The sequence below is a fragment of the Ovis aries genome, chromosome 4 (genome assembly GCF_016772045.2).
Source record: "Ovis aries strain OAR_USU_Benz2616 breed Rambouillet chromosome 4, ARS-UI_Ramb_v3.0, whole genome shotgun sequence".
NCBI classification, from domain to species: domain Eukaryota; kingdom Metazoa; phylum Chordata; class Mammalia; order Artiodactyla; family Bovidae; genus Ovis; species Ovis aries.
Window position 1 is genome coordinate 17,018,474 of NC_056057.1, and position 14,277 is coordinate 17,032,750.

The window sequence follows — 14,277 nt, forward strand, 5'->3', positions numbered from 1 at the left end:
TTATTGTGTATGTACCCAAGTAATCTTCCATACATCCCTACGCCATGTATCAGTAGTAATTCAGGGATGGAGGCGGGGATAAGGGAGATTTCAGAAATGTCTATTCTACATGTCATTTGATAGTAAAATAGAAAGTTTTAAAAATTTATAGTTACAGTACAAACAGTAGAGTCAAAATTTCCCCTTTCTCTAACCTGAAGCATCAACACATCCTACTTAACAGAGAAGTTAGTCACATATTAACTTATCTCAGATAATTCATGCAGTTGTAGTGACCAGGTAGGTAACTGGGAGTTGGGAATAATGCTGACTCGTTAATGGCAGCTTTTTCATCACAGGATACCTTGGGTAGGGGGTAGGGCGGGGGAGGACTTGAAGATGATATCTGCCTTGATCACCATTATATGATTAGCACCTAGCAACCTCACACAAAGCAGGTGTTGAACAGAAAAGCAGATATTTGGTGACTGAATGAAGCAAATTTCCAGACCATTTCAAAAGGTAAAGTGCTTGAGTACCATTTTAAAGTAGAACCTTGAGAACAGTCCTAAAAGTAATAATTTTTATATAAAAATAAACATGAAGGTCATGGATTTAGATTATAATAACTTTTCCCGTTAATAATCTATATTTGCAGCTTTCAAAATTATAGGGCATTATATAATAATAGTAGCCACTGATACAGTAGCTATCACTCATAATAACATAACATTGAAAACAATTTAGCAATAGATATAATTCACAATGAGTACAATTGGTACAACTGAACAATTAATACAATTTCCTCATCACATAGCAGCTTTACTCTGTTAGCCTCTGTATTGCCCGTCTGACTGCTGAGAAGAAGAGGCTTTGTCAGAAGACTTAACTGACCCACAGGGCTGGCATTCGAGATTAGCCTGCCTGACTCCAAAGCTGCACTATCTGTCTCCTGCCCCACAAACAACTTCCACAACTTCTTGCAAAATCAAAGCTCAAAATTATGATTCTACCCAGAAACACATGTTTTCCTGTAGATGTCTATGGAACTGGAAAATAATCAGGCAATCCATTTAATATCATATTGACAGAATTAATGCCCTATATGAATAGGGTCTTGTTTCGATAGCTGTGTAAAGCATTTCCCTAAGAATTCCTCTGTATTCCTAGTCAATGGAGTTTGGAAACCCAGCAAAGAGAAGCCATCAAGCTCCCCTCAAGCCACACTGTGAGCTTAAACCCAGAACGCGATCATTCCTCGCTATGGAATGGACAGACTCCAGGGAAAACTATGGGAGCACACAAGCTGTAAAAAGTTAGGATGTGTTAAATATCAGCGATTTTCTGCCTTCCTTGGAGAAGAGTAAGGATGATACAAAAAAGAAAACCCTAGTTCCTGAAGGGAGAAGTGGGAGAGTGTGGAGGGAAAGATGTTTAAGCAGCAGAGAGTTCCACTGCAGGTGCCCTCTGGTTCACTCGAGGCTCAACCTGGGAAGAACCCTTCAGCAGGGATCCTGAGAGGCATCTGTCCTACCCTTTCCTTCTGAAGGGGGAGGAAATAACTCCAGGTGTGAGCGTTCATGCATGTATTCATTCAACACATACTCAGTGAGTGTGAGAGAGCTTCTTCTATTTCAGGCCCAGGGCTAGGCACTGGGAGGTCTATAAAGGAATAAGACACAAGGCAGATGGTTAAAAAATACTTAAGGATGAATGCACAGAGGCACAGGCTCCTCCAGTCTTTTAGAGATGATGGACAAGTTAGCAACCGTATTTAATGCAACGGGAGAAGCACAGCAGAACAGGACAAGGGGCTGATTAATGCTAAAGGTGGCAGGGGTGGGGTGCACCCATGGTCTCCCCAACTATAGGCCTCCCTGTTATCCACACTCTTAGCCCTGAGAACCTGGAGTCTCCGCCCACTCTGACACTGAGCATGGTGTGTGACTTGCTTTGGCCAATGGGCCAGATGTGATGAAACTGGAAAAAAAATGCTAGCACGCTTCCACTTTCTCTCTCCCTTCTCTGAGACTGCCGTGAGAACATGCCCTGGCCAACCTGAGAATGTGCCTGGGCTGGCCAACTGAAGTGACGCTGAGGCCTGTGAATGCAAGAGACATGAGGAGGTAAACCCAGCCATCCTCAGAGATCAGCCGTTGGCCAGCTGATACCCAGATAGCTGAGCGAGGCCAGCCATGATCAGCCGAGCCTCTCGCCTCCCCACAGTTGACCAAAGACTCATGCATGAGCCCAGCAGAGACCGGAAGCGCCTTGCTAACTCACGGACCTGTGAGCAGTAAGAAGTGCTCACCGTGCTAAGCCACTGAGTGTTACAGTTGTTTATTTCATAGCATCACTATGGCCATGTTGTTGTTTAGTTGCTAAGCTGTGTCCAACTCTTGCGACCCCATGGGCTCTCCATTGGATTCTCTGGGCAAGAATACTAGAGTGGCTTGCCACTTCCTTCCCTAGGGGAATCGTTTCCACCCAGGAATCGAACCCAAGGCTCCTGCTGTGTCTCCTGCATTGCAGGCAGGTTCTTTACTGCTGAGCCACTGATATAAATTGTGAGTTGGGAGATAATGAAGACCACATTATTATGGGGGATATCTGAGTATATCTGGTATCTGGGCCTTAAGTCATGAATAGGAGGACACAGTAACTACCAGGTAGATACAAGGCTGGCCTGTTCATGCAGAGGTTCTAGATTTTTCCAATTAAATGCAAATAACTTTATTGTGGGATGTGAATTTTGCTTTTTCTTTTATATTAACATAATAAGTTACACATATTCTTTTATCCTAGAAGAAAACTTAATTCCCTTGCTTATAACACAAGGCTCATGAATTAAACACTGAAAGGTGCCCTAATTTAATTCTGTCTGAATTTTGTAAAGTAATTTTAGAAACCCAGAAGAAGACTTCAACACTTGACCCAGTGAGTTCTGAAAGGCCATATGCTTTGTGTGTCAACAATGATTATTAAAATACTTAATGCACTGCTGAGTTTCCAAATGTTGAGCTCCTTCCCTGCCAAACAAGAAGGATGCGACAGTGGTGGGCATTGTGAATACGGCAAAGCTCATTTAATATTTTGTGTTCCATGTCTGTTCTCTAAAACACATCTCTAGTTTGCTGCCCGAGGACAAAACACCAAGGACACAGGTGAGCACAGGCCACATTGAGAGTCTAATATCATGTGTCTCCACTAGGACTCAAGTGACAATGTTTTATTATTCCTTTCAATCCCAAATAAATTATTTTCAATTACATAAACATCTTGAGGAGCTCCTGTGGTTTTCAAGGTTCTTTAAAAAATCTTCAAATAAATGTAGCTTTTCAAATTCTTAATTTTATTCCTGTTGCCCCCCACCCCCACCATCCTCTTACTCTTCAAGCTCTAAGAAATGTTCACGTATATTAGATCCTCTTTAGCATGGGTCCTGCCCTCCCAAGGCTGCAAAAATACAATTTACCAGAAAAAGGAGTAATGTCTTGCATGCCAAAACGACAGGACACTTTCTCTGTACTTACATTTCCTAAGCCGAAATTCTACCTCTTAGCCCCAGCTTGAACTGCTTATGATGAAGCCAAAGCTATTCATAGTCGGTGCAATCTGGCTTCTCCATTCAGTGGGAAAGGTCTTCATGTTACTCCACGACCAGATCATTTGAGAGTGGCTTTGCATTTTGTCCTAGTGTTTTCTTTCCTTTAAAAGTAAAATAAAGCTAACTCCCCATCTTACTCTTACTTTGACATTATCTTCTAGAAGATGGCTTTGCCTCTCTCTCTAATCAATCATTTATCAAACATTTACTGAGCATCTTCCATGTGCCAATAGCAGTGAGCAAAATGGGGGCCTCATGATGCTAGTTCAGGGGGCATTTTCATATCAGTGAGGAAATAACAGAGTGAAGCGAGCCAAAGGAGAGTCACACCATTCCGTAAGAATGATTTACCAAGAGATATGGTTGAGAGGCTGCTCTCCTGGGAGGTGGGACTCCAGCTCTCTTCTGCAGGACTGAGCATGAGAAGCATGCAAGGAGAGAGCTCCAGCAGAGGGGAGAGCGTGTGCAAAGGCACTGGGGTGGAGGGCAGTAAGACAGGCCCCAGAAAACTAGTGTGGATCGCTGAGAGCAAACAGAAAGGTGGTATGAGATGGGGCAAGAGAGGTGGGCTGGGGCATATCCCAGGGTCTTGTAGGTATGCTCAGGATGTTAGTTTCTATCCTGGGGCTTCCCAGGCGGCACTAGCGGTAAAGAATCACCTTCTGATGCAAGAGACGTGGGGTTTGATCCCTGGGTCAGGAAGATCCCCTGGAGGAGGAAATGGCAACCCACTCCAGTAATGTTGCCTGGAGAATCCCATGGACAGAGGAGCCTGGCATTTATCCTGGGTGTATCAAATGCATCTTCTTTTTTTTCAAAATGCATTTTCAACCTATGATGATGTTATTGAGACATAACCCCAATGTAAGTTGAGGAAGACCTGTATGTCTTTAACGCTGCAGCTTGATAGTTAATATAAGCAGTATTTTGCCCAAAACAAGAAAGATGCAGTGGTCATCTTACTTCATTTCCTCCTAAGCATGCATTTTGAACTTTAGCAGTTCAGCAATAATAAATAAGTAGTTTCACTTTCATGAATTGAGAAGGAAATGGCAACCCACTCCAGTGTTCTTGCCTGGAGAATCCCAGGGATGAGGGAGCCTGGTGGGCAGCCGTCTCTGGGGTCGCACGGAGTCGGACACGACTGAGGCGACTTAGCAGCAGCAGCAGCAGCAGTGATAATTTTACAGCTTTTCATTACTGCTGAAATTACAGATAAAATTGAATTTTTGGGGTAGCATTCCCTTTACATGAAATAATAAACCTTTATTCAAGCCAACAATTTTGGATCCACCTGTATAATCAGGACAGGCACAACTGTGGCTGACATGCTCTCAACCCATTTACACGAACACCATCATTTAGACACTCATTTTTAGATACTCAATTTCAGACACTAATGGGAAAAAAGCCAATTTCTTTCCTATTCTTTCCTACCCTTTCCTGCTCTTCAGAAGTTCAAGTTTATAAATGTTCTGATCATGAGTATAAAAGTCACCTAGGAGAATGGAGCACACCAATGTCTCAAAGTGATCTTCTAGGAATGGATAAAAGACTGTACTAGGGATGTATAAGATACTGTACTGTATGAATGCCTTCATCAAGCAGTTATCTTAATGATGATGCAGGAGAAGCAGGCACCCATATCATAGTCTACTCTTCCAAGTTTCCAGGGAAGAGGAAAAGAAAAAGGAATGAACACTCTGGACAGCACTGTTTTACAAATGCTTCATGCTGCAGTTCTTCAAAGTATGCAAAATCATCTTCATTTGCATAGAAGAGAAAAACTGATGTTCAAAGTAATTTGCCTAAAACCAAGTAGCCAGTAAGTAGAAAGGCCAGGGGCCGGCCTGGGTTAGATGTTGTGTTCTCTTGTATAAAGTACAAAGTCCACACCCACACAGGCTTCCCAGGTGGCACTAGAGGTAAAGAACCTGCCTACCAACACAGGAGAGATAAGAGATACGGGTTCAATCCCTGGGCGGGGACGATCCCTGGAGGAGGGCACGGCAACCCACTCCAGTATTGTTGCCTGGAGTATCCCATGGACAGAGGAGCCTGACGGGCTACAGTCTATGGGGTCACAGAGTTGGATGTGAATGAAGTGACTTAGCACGCACACACGCCCCACCCGTACCCTGCCTGCCAGCCTTCAGCCCATCCGCCTCCTCTCCCACATCACCTGCCAGGCACTATATACTCCAGCTACACCAGGTCAAACCCATATCCATGCTTCTGCTCTGTTTCTCTGCCTGGAAAGTCCCCTTCCCCTCGCTGTGCACGTGGCAACTCGTCCTCACACTGTAGAGCTTCCATGCAAAGGTTTTCTCCCATGAGACCCTTTTCCTGTCGCTTCTCAGGAGAGTTAGCAGCCGCTTCCTCTGTATGATCAAGGCACCTTGCAAAATTGGCTTAGCACACAAAGCTCTGGTAAGTGCTACCTGCTCCCAGGTAAGACCAGCTATCCTCTGAACGAGAAGCTCTGTGAGCCTGAAAGCATGCTGTCTAGTTTTCTAAGGCTAAGGCTGCATGCCTCCAGGTAGCAGGTATAAAACACACTGAATGAATAAGGAGAGAGCATACCAGAAGGAGTGAACCATCAGGCTACGGAATATGCACCACATGCTCTGTCTGCTGAATTTCAGTTAGACTTCCCCAGACACCGTCCCTCTTCCTCAACCCCTATTCTCCACCATTAACTGACTAGAGATGATACACAGGCACATATTCTCATTTGCTGCTCACAACACTCCTACGCCATAATTTTGTTTCTGTTTCACAGAGAAGGAAGCTGGTTTTCAGAAACATTAGGTAACTCGCCCCAGCTCACTTGACTGGCAGGGGAGGGGCAGGATGTGAAAGTCCACGCTCATGTCACTGAAACACTTTGCTGTCCTAACTGTAGCAAATCTCAAACCAGTAAGATTAACTGCATATCACCCAAAATGTGGATGTCAGCACTTGGCCCACTACTCTTTTCTCCCTTGTCACTTTGTCGACTCATTGCATCAAAATAATCTAACATATTCAACGTCTGTGACTCTGGCTTCTTGTTCAAAAATACAAACTGTTGTTTGCCATGCAACACATTCATTTACACAGGAATCAAACAGTAAGAGGTTTTCTATTCTCAAGGCCTTGGCAAGTTGAAAGAAAGATGGTTAAAATGAGTCACAATTATGTAGTTTGCCATATGCCGATAGAGTTCGGATTAATTTAGTTAGTTATCACATGGCCCCGAGTGTTTTAATGTTTGCTCAGCTGCTGAGTTTTTTTTTTTTCTTTCTGTTTTTAACTTAAGAAAGCAATTCTGTCATCAGAAAATTTAACCGACTCAGTTCACTTCCTCTTTTAGGTCATTAGTGGAAGTATTAACTCAGGTCACAAGACCAAACCCAGGGTACCCGCTTTATCAATTTCTCTCTAATCTGAGAAGCACATGTTTCAGGAGAGGGTAAAAGGCTGTAGTACTATCTCTTTACCCCACTGATATTCTTGTACTGTATTGAGGTTTTAAACATATATCATTATTCCTTTTCTTTTTACTACTTTTTTTGGATCATTTATTCATGCCTACGTTTCACGTGTGCCAGCTGTCTCTTGGCTGCCCAAGCTACACCTGCTTGTACATCACATTATGGTATATTTTAATTATGCTTATTGATAGTTCTGTAAGTAATCATGACGCACAAACACAAATAAACTCCTAAATTAACAGGTGAAATGATTTGCTGAGAACTTCCTTGCTGGAGGAGTGGTGTTCATTCATTCTGCTGCAGGTCCTGGATAAAGCAAAGAAGGGAAAAAGATTGAGCCTTTCCCTTTGTGGATGTATTTGGCTGCCTTTGAGTTCCAAAGTGTGATGGACCTGGGTATTCAGAGCAACCTGGAAAAGACCGACTCATAACAACTCTTTTGCTAGTTCCCAGAACTTGGAGGGTGAAGACAGGCTCTGTAACCTGCACAAGCGCACCCTTCCTGTTCTGCCCCATGTGCTTGCCTCTCTCTCCTAATTCTTTTCTCCCAGTGTGATCTCTCAGCTCATAAAGTGGTTTCATCCTCTTCTTCTTCACATGTGGTTCCCAATGATTTCATATTTCTTCTTTCTTGGCCCTTCACAATCCAGCTTGTGCCACTTCTAGAAACCACACTTCCATCCCTAAGGCACATGCTCCTCTTTCTGGGCCTCAACAGCACCTTACTGTCCCCTCATGGGACACACCACATTACATGGTCATTATCATTTTAACTGACTATCTTTGTCTATATTCTCCAGGGACCTTGGGGCAGGAACCATATCTTGGTTATGTTACCCTGGTACTAATAGGAAGAGCTAAACATGCTAGTCAAAGAAATAGTTTTTAACCTGGTGTATGAAAGTGAAAGTTGCTCAGTTGTGTCCAGCTCTTTGGGACCCCATGGCCTGTAGCCTGCCAGGGTCCGCTGTCCATGGGTATTCTCCAGGAAAGAATACTGGAGTGGGTTGCCATGCCCTCCTCCAGGGGATCTTCCCTATCCAAGGATTTAACCCAGGTCTCCCACATTGCAGGCAGATTCTTTACCAGCTGAGATACCAGGGGAGACCAAGAATACTGGAGTGGGTAGCTAGTCCTTCTCCAGGGGATCTTCATGACCCAGGAATTGAACCAGGGTCTTCTCCATTGCAGGAGGATTCTTTACCAGCTGAGCCACCAGGGAACCTGGTGCAGAGTAACGTAACACATACCATCACGTGCTTTGGGCCTGTAGCTTCTACTTAAAAAAATTTTTTTAATGTTATTTATTTATTGATTTAGCTACCTGAAGTCTTAGCTTTGACACGTGAGATCTCCACTGCCTCATGTGAGGTCTTTTGTTGAATGCACTGGCTTTCTACTTGTGGCCTCCAGAGCTTGCAGGTTCAGTAGCTGTGGAGCACAAGGGCTTATTGGCTTCACAGTATGTGGGATCTTAGTTTCCTGACTGGGGATCGAACCAGTGTCCCCTGCACTGCAAGGCAGATTCCTAACCACTGGACCACCAGGAAGTCCCAGCTTCTACTTTTATAGTCTGATGACTGGTGTTAACTCTCACTTCAGGAGCATGTGTGTGCGTGTCTGTGTGTGTGTATTTAAGAAGAAGACATGTCACAATAATTTCATGCCAAGAAGGAAATGGGTCCAGATCCTTCAATTCCCCATTCATCTAAATCTTAAAAACATTTTCTATGTTGAGATTTGACATATTTCTGTAGCACTTCTTTGCTCCTTCCTGCTGGAAATCATCTCATTCCAATTTGTTCTATGTCAGCTCTTCTGGAGAAACTTGGGTTTTGTGTTCTTTGCACACGTCTAATCTACTAACACTTTGTGTCAGTGGTCGGTGGTGATTCCTTTTGTTGTTACAGGCCTGCGAACATCTCAGATTTTCAGTTGATGGGCAAATGCTCTTGTGACTGAGGCTGCCAATGGCCCATCAATATCCATGCGCCCTTCGTAGTTTCCAGTGCCCCCGACAACAGTGTGGCCGCAGGACAAAGTTCTCTCCACAGGATGTGAGCACAGGCAATGGGCATCACTTCCAAGTGTGGCCTAAAGACTTTCCACCTGTGCTCCTGTGGGTTCTATCTCCTTTGGGGATGACTGGGATGTCCACATCTAGGGAACGCTGGAGGGAACATTTATGAACTGCAAAGATGCACTCAGCCTGGTCTCTAAATGATTCGGAGGAGGAGCCACTCCAAAAACCAGGATACCTGCCTAGTACTATTTGGTGAGCACAAACAAACAAAACCAAAAAATCCTTCTATTGGAATTATGAGATTTGGGGTATCCCTTGGACTTCCCTGGTGGCTCAGACAGTAAAGCGTCTGCCTACAATGCGGGAGGCCCAGGTTCAATCCCTGGGTTGGGAAGGTCTCCTGGAGAAAGAAATGGCAACCCACTCCAGTATTCTTGCCTGGAAAATCCCATGGATGGAGGAGCCTGGTAGGGCTACAGTCCATGGGGTCGCAAAGAGTCGGACATGGCTGAGTGACCTCACTTTCCTTTTCCTTTCCTTTGTACTACAAACTAGCCTCAACTACTCTTCCTAACATAGGCACGGTTTTAAGACAAGGTTGTTTAAATGACAAAGATGCAGACTTCCCTGGTGGCCCAGTGGTTAACAATCGGCCTGATAACGCAAGGGACAAGGGTTTGATCCCTGGTCCAGGAAGATTTCACATGCTGCAGAACAACTAAGCCCCTGAGCCGAAACTATCGAGCCCACGCTCTAGAGCCCGCGCTCCACAACGAGAGGAGCCACCACGAGAAAAGCCCACACACTGCAGCAAAGAATAGAGCCAGCTGCTGCTCCAGAGAAAAGCCTGTCCGCAGCAAGGAAGACTTTGAGCAGACGAATAACAATCCTCAACTTTTTAAAAAAGTGACAAGATGCTAGATACAGTGTTGGGAGCATGTTAAAGTCTATTAGTCCCATAGACAACTGTCAGCTCTCCAAAGGTCTGCTATTTCCATTACTATTTTGATCATCAGTTCAGTTCAACTGCTCAGTCCTGTCTGACTCTTTGCGATCCCATGGACTGCAGCACACCAGGCTTCTCTGTCCATCACCAACTCCCACAGTTTACTCAAACTCATGTCCATTGAGTCGGTGATGCTATTCAACCATCTCATCTTCTGTTGTCCCTTTCTCCTCCCACCTTCAATCTTTCCCAGCATCAGGGTCTTTTCAAATAAGTCAGTTCTTCACATAAGGTGGCCAAAGGATTGGAGTTTCAGCTTCAACATCAGTCCTTCCAATGAACATTCAGGACTGATTTCCTTTAGGATGGACTGGTTGGATCTTCTTATAGTCCAAGTGACTCTCAAGTTTTCTCCAACACCATGGTTCAAAAGCATCAATTCTTCGGTGTTCAGCTTTCTTTATAGTCCAACTCTCACATCCATGCATGACTACTGAGAAAACCATTACTTTGACTAGACGAACCTTTGTTGGCAAAGTAATGTCTCTGCTTTTCAATATGCTGTCTTGGTTGGTCATAACTTTTCTTCCAAGGAGCAAGCATGTTTTAATTTCTTGGCTGCAGTCACCATCTGCAGTGATTTTGGAGCCCCCAAAAAATAAAGTCAGCCACTGTTTCTACTGTTTCCCCATCTATTGGCCATGAAGTGATGGGGCCAGATGCCATGATCTTAGTTTTCTGAATGTTGAGCTTTAAGCCAACTTTCTCACTCTCCTTTTCCTTTTCCACTTTTCCTTTTTCATCAAGAGGCTCTTCAATTCTTCTTTCCTTTCTGCCATAAGGCTGGTGGCCTCTGCATATCTGAGGTTATCGGTATTTCTCCCAGCAATCTTGATTCCAGCTTGTGCTTCATCCAGCCCAGTGTTTCTCATGATGTACTCTGCATATAAGTAAAATAAGCAGGGTGACAATATACAGCCTTGAGGTACTCCATTCCCTATTTGAATCAGTCTGTTGTTCCATGTCCAGTTCTAACTGTTGCTTCCTGACCTGCATACAGATTTCTCAAGAGGCAGGTCAGGTAGTCTGGTATTCCCATCTCTTGAAGAATTTTCCATAGTTTGTTGTGATCCACACAGTCAAAGACTTTGGTGTAGTTAATAAAGCAGAAATAGATGTTTTTCTGGAACTCTCTTGCTTTTGTGATGATCCAGTGGATGTTGGCAATTTGATCTCTGGTTCCTCTGCCTTTTTAAAATCCAGCCAGAACATCTAGAAGTTCACGGTTCATGAATTGTTGAAGCCTGGTGAATTTTGAGCATCACTTTACTAGCGTGTTAGATGAGTGCAACTGTGCAGTAGTTGGAGCATTCTTTGGCATTGCCTTTCTTTAGGATTGGAATGAAAACTGACCTTTTCTAGTCCTGTGGCCACTGCTGAGTTTTCCAAATTTGCTGGCATATTGAGCGTAGCACTTTCTCAGCATCATCTTTTAGGGTCTGAAACAGCTCAACTGGAATTTCATCACCTCCACTAGCTTTGTTGATAGTGATGCTTCCAAAAGCCCACTTGACTTCACATTCCAGGATGTCTGGCTCTAAGTCAGTGATCACACCATCGTGGTTATCTGAGTCATTAAGACCTATTTTGTACAGTTCTTCTGTGCATTTTTGGCCACCTCTTCTTAATTATCTTTTGCTTCTGTAAGGCCATACCATTTCTGTCCTTTATTGAGCCCATCTTTGCATGAAATGTTCCCTTGGTATCTCTAATTTTCTTGAAGAGATCTCTAGTCTTTCCCATTCTGTTGTTTTCCTCTATTTCTTTGCATTGATCTCTGAAGAAGGCTTTCTTATCTCTCCCTGCTATTCTTTGGAATTCTGCATTCAAATGGGTATATCTTTCCTTTTCTCCTTTGCCTTTTGCTTCTCTTCTTTTCACAGCTATTTGTAAGGCCTCCCTGGACAATCATTTTTCCTTTTTGCCTTTCTTTTTCTTGCAGATGGTCTCAATCCCTGCATCCTATACAATGTCATGAACCTCCACCCATAGTTCTTCAGGCACTCTGTCTATCAGATCTAATCCCTTGAATCTATTTCTCACTTCCACTGTAAAATCATAAGGGATTTGATTTAGGTCATACCTGAATATTCTAGTGGTTTTCCCTACTATCTTCAATTTAAGTCTGAATTTGATCATCAACAAGAATGCAAATAACATCAGGAAATTACTGAAATGTTCCACCATTCATTTTAATGCCACGGATTTTTTAAAGAAAGGTCTTTAGGCAACAATGGTGGGGCAATCAGTGTGTGTGTGTGGGGTGCATCTGAAAAGAGGGAAACTGCTGGAAAATCCTTTGGTGCTTCTTTAATCATCAGAACTGAGAAATCTTAAATGATGCTCTGGTGACCTTCCAACTCTCTTAGCCCAAGTTACCCAAATTAGCTCCCAAATGCTTATTATATGTTCCTTGGAAAAGAACATTTTTATATAAAAATGCTTTTCATATTTTTATATAAAAGAGGTCTTTTGATATTTTGGGCTGGAAGATATACGCTTGAAGTGGTGAGGAAATTAGAATTGGATATGAAAACAAAAGTACACCCCTCACTAAAATGGTCCTTTTCTTTTTAAAAGGCCTATAAAAAATTGTCACTAAAATTCATTTCAGTCTGTGCTTTCTTTCAGATATGCTCTGTGTTTCTATTTTTCCCTTCCTCTCCCCAAACTCCGTATTTTCAGTTTTTTTTTTTTTACTATTTTATTAAGGTATAGCTGAGAGTGAAAAAATATGAAGCTGATTGCCCTATTTACTTTGAAATATGTATATACCCACATAAGTATCACCCAGAATAATACATAGAACATTTTCAGCCCTCTGGTAGGCTTCTTTGTATTACTTGGTCAACACCTCCTCAAAAATAGAATACTTTGACCTCTATCACCGTGGATTACTTCTGTCTGATTTTGAACTTAATGTAAAGGAAAGCATATACTACATACTCGGTGATGTCTGTTTCTTTCACTCAACACCACACGCAGGAGATATATCCACATTATTGCACCCTAGTAAAGGAGTCGGAGAAAGCAATGGCACCCCACTCCAGTACTCTTGCCTGGAAAATCCCATGGATGGAGAAGCCTGGTAGGCTGCAGCCCATGGGGTCTCGAAGAGTTGGACATGACTGAGCGACTTCCCTTTCACTTTTCACTTTCCTGCACTGGAGAAGGAAATGGCAACCCACTCCAGTGTTCTTGCCTGGAGAATCCCAGGGACGGGGGAGCCTGGTGGGCTGCCGTCTATGGGGTCGCACAGAGTCGGACACGACTGAAGTGACTTAGCAGCAGTAAAGTAGTAGTAGTACGTCAAGGCTGCATATTGTCACCCTGCTTATTTAACTTATATGCAGAGTACATCGTGAGAAACGCTGGGCTGGATGAAGCACAAGCTGGAATCAAGACTGCCGGGAGAAATATCAATAACCTCAGATGCAGATGACACCACCCTTATGGCAGAAAGTGAAGAGGAGCTAAAAAGCCTCATGATGAAAGTGAAAGAGGAAAGTGAAAAGTTAGCTTAAAGCTCAACATTCAGAAAATGAAGATCATGGCATCTGGTCCCATCACTTCATAAACAATAGATGGGGAAACAGTAGAAACAGTGACAGACTATGTTTTTGGGCTCCAAATCACTGCAGTTGGTGATTGCAGCCATGAAATTAAAAGACGCTTACTCCTTGGAAGGAAAGTTATGACCAACCTAGACAGCATATTCAAAAGCAGAGACATTACTTTGCCAACAAAGGTCCATCTAGTCAAGGCTATGGTTTTTCCAGTGGTCATGTATGGATGTGAGAGTTGGACTGTGAAGAAAGCTGAGCGCTGAAGAATTGATGCTTTTGAATGTGGTGTTGTAGAAGACTCTTGAGAGTCCCTTGGACTGCAAGGAGATCCAACCAGTCCATTCTAAAGGAGATCAGCCCTGGGTGTTCATTCGAAGGACTAATTTTAAAGCCAAAACTCCAATACTTCGGCCACTTCATGCTAAGAGTTGACTCATTGGAAAAGACCCTGATGGTGGGAGGGACTGGGGGCAGGGGGAGAAGCGGATGACAGAGGATGAGATGGCTGGATGGCATCACCGATTCGATGGACACGAGTTTGAGTAAACTCCGGGAGTTGGTGATGGACAGGGAGGCCTGGCGTGCTGCGATTCATGGGGTTGCGAAGAGTCAGACACGAC

The 14,277-nt window shown here is 43.6% G+C and overlaps 1 protein-coding gene and 1 pseudogene across 27 annotated transcripts in view; both read right to left on the reverse strand.

Moving 5' to 3' along the window:
* The window catches only part of ICA1 (islet cell autoantigen 1), a 165,574-nt gene that overhangs the window by 50,075 nt on the left and 101,222 nt on the right, over nucleotides 1-14,277 (reverse strand). The gene's annotated exons all lie outside the window — the stretch shown is intronic.
* Nucleotides 1-14,277, reverse strand: part of LOC132659666 (large ribosomal subunit protein uL30-like) — a 70,509-nt pseudogene continuing 56,232 nt past the window's right edge.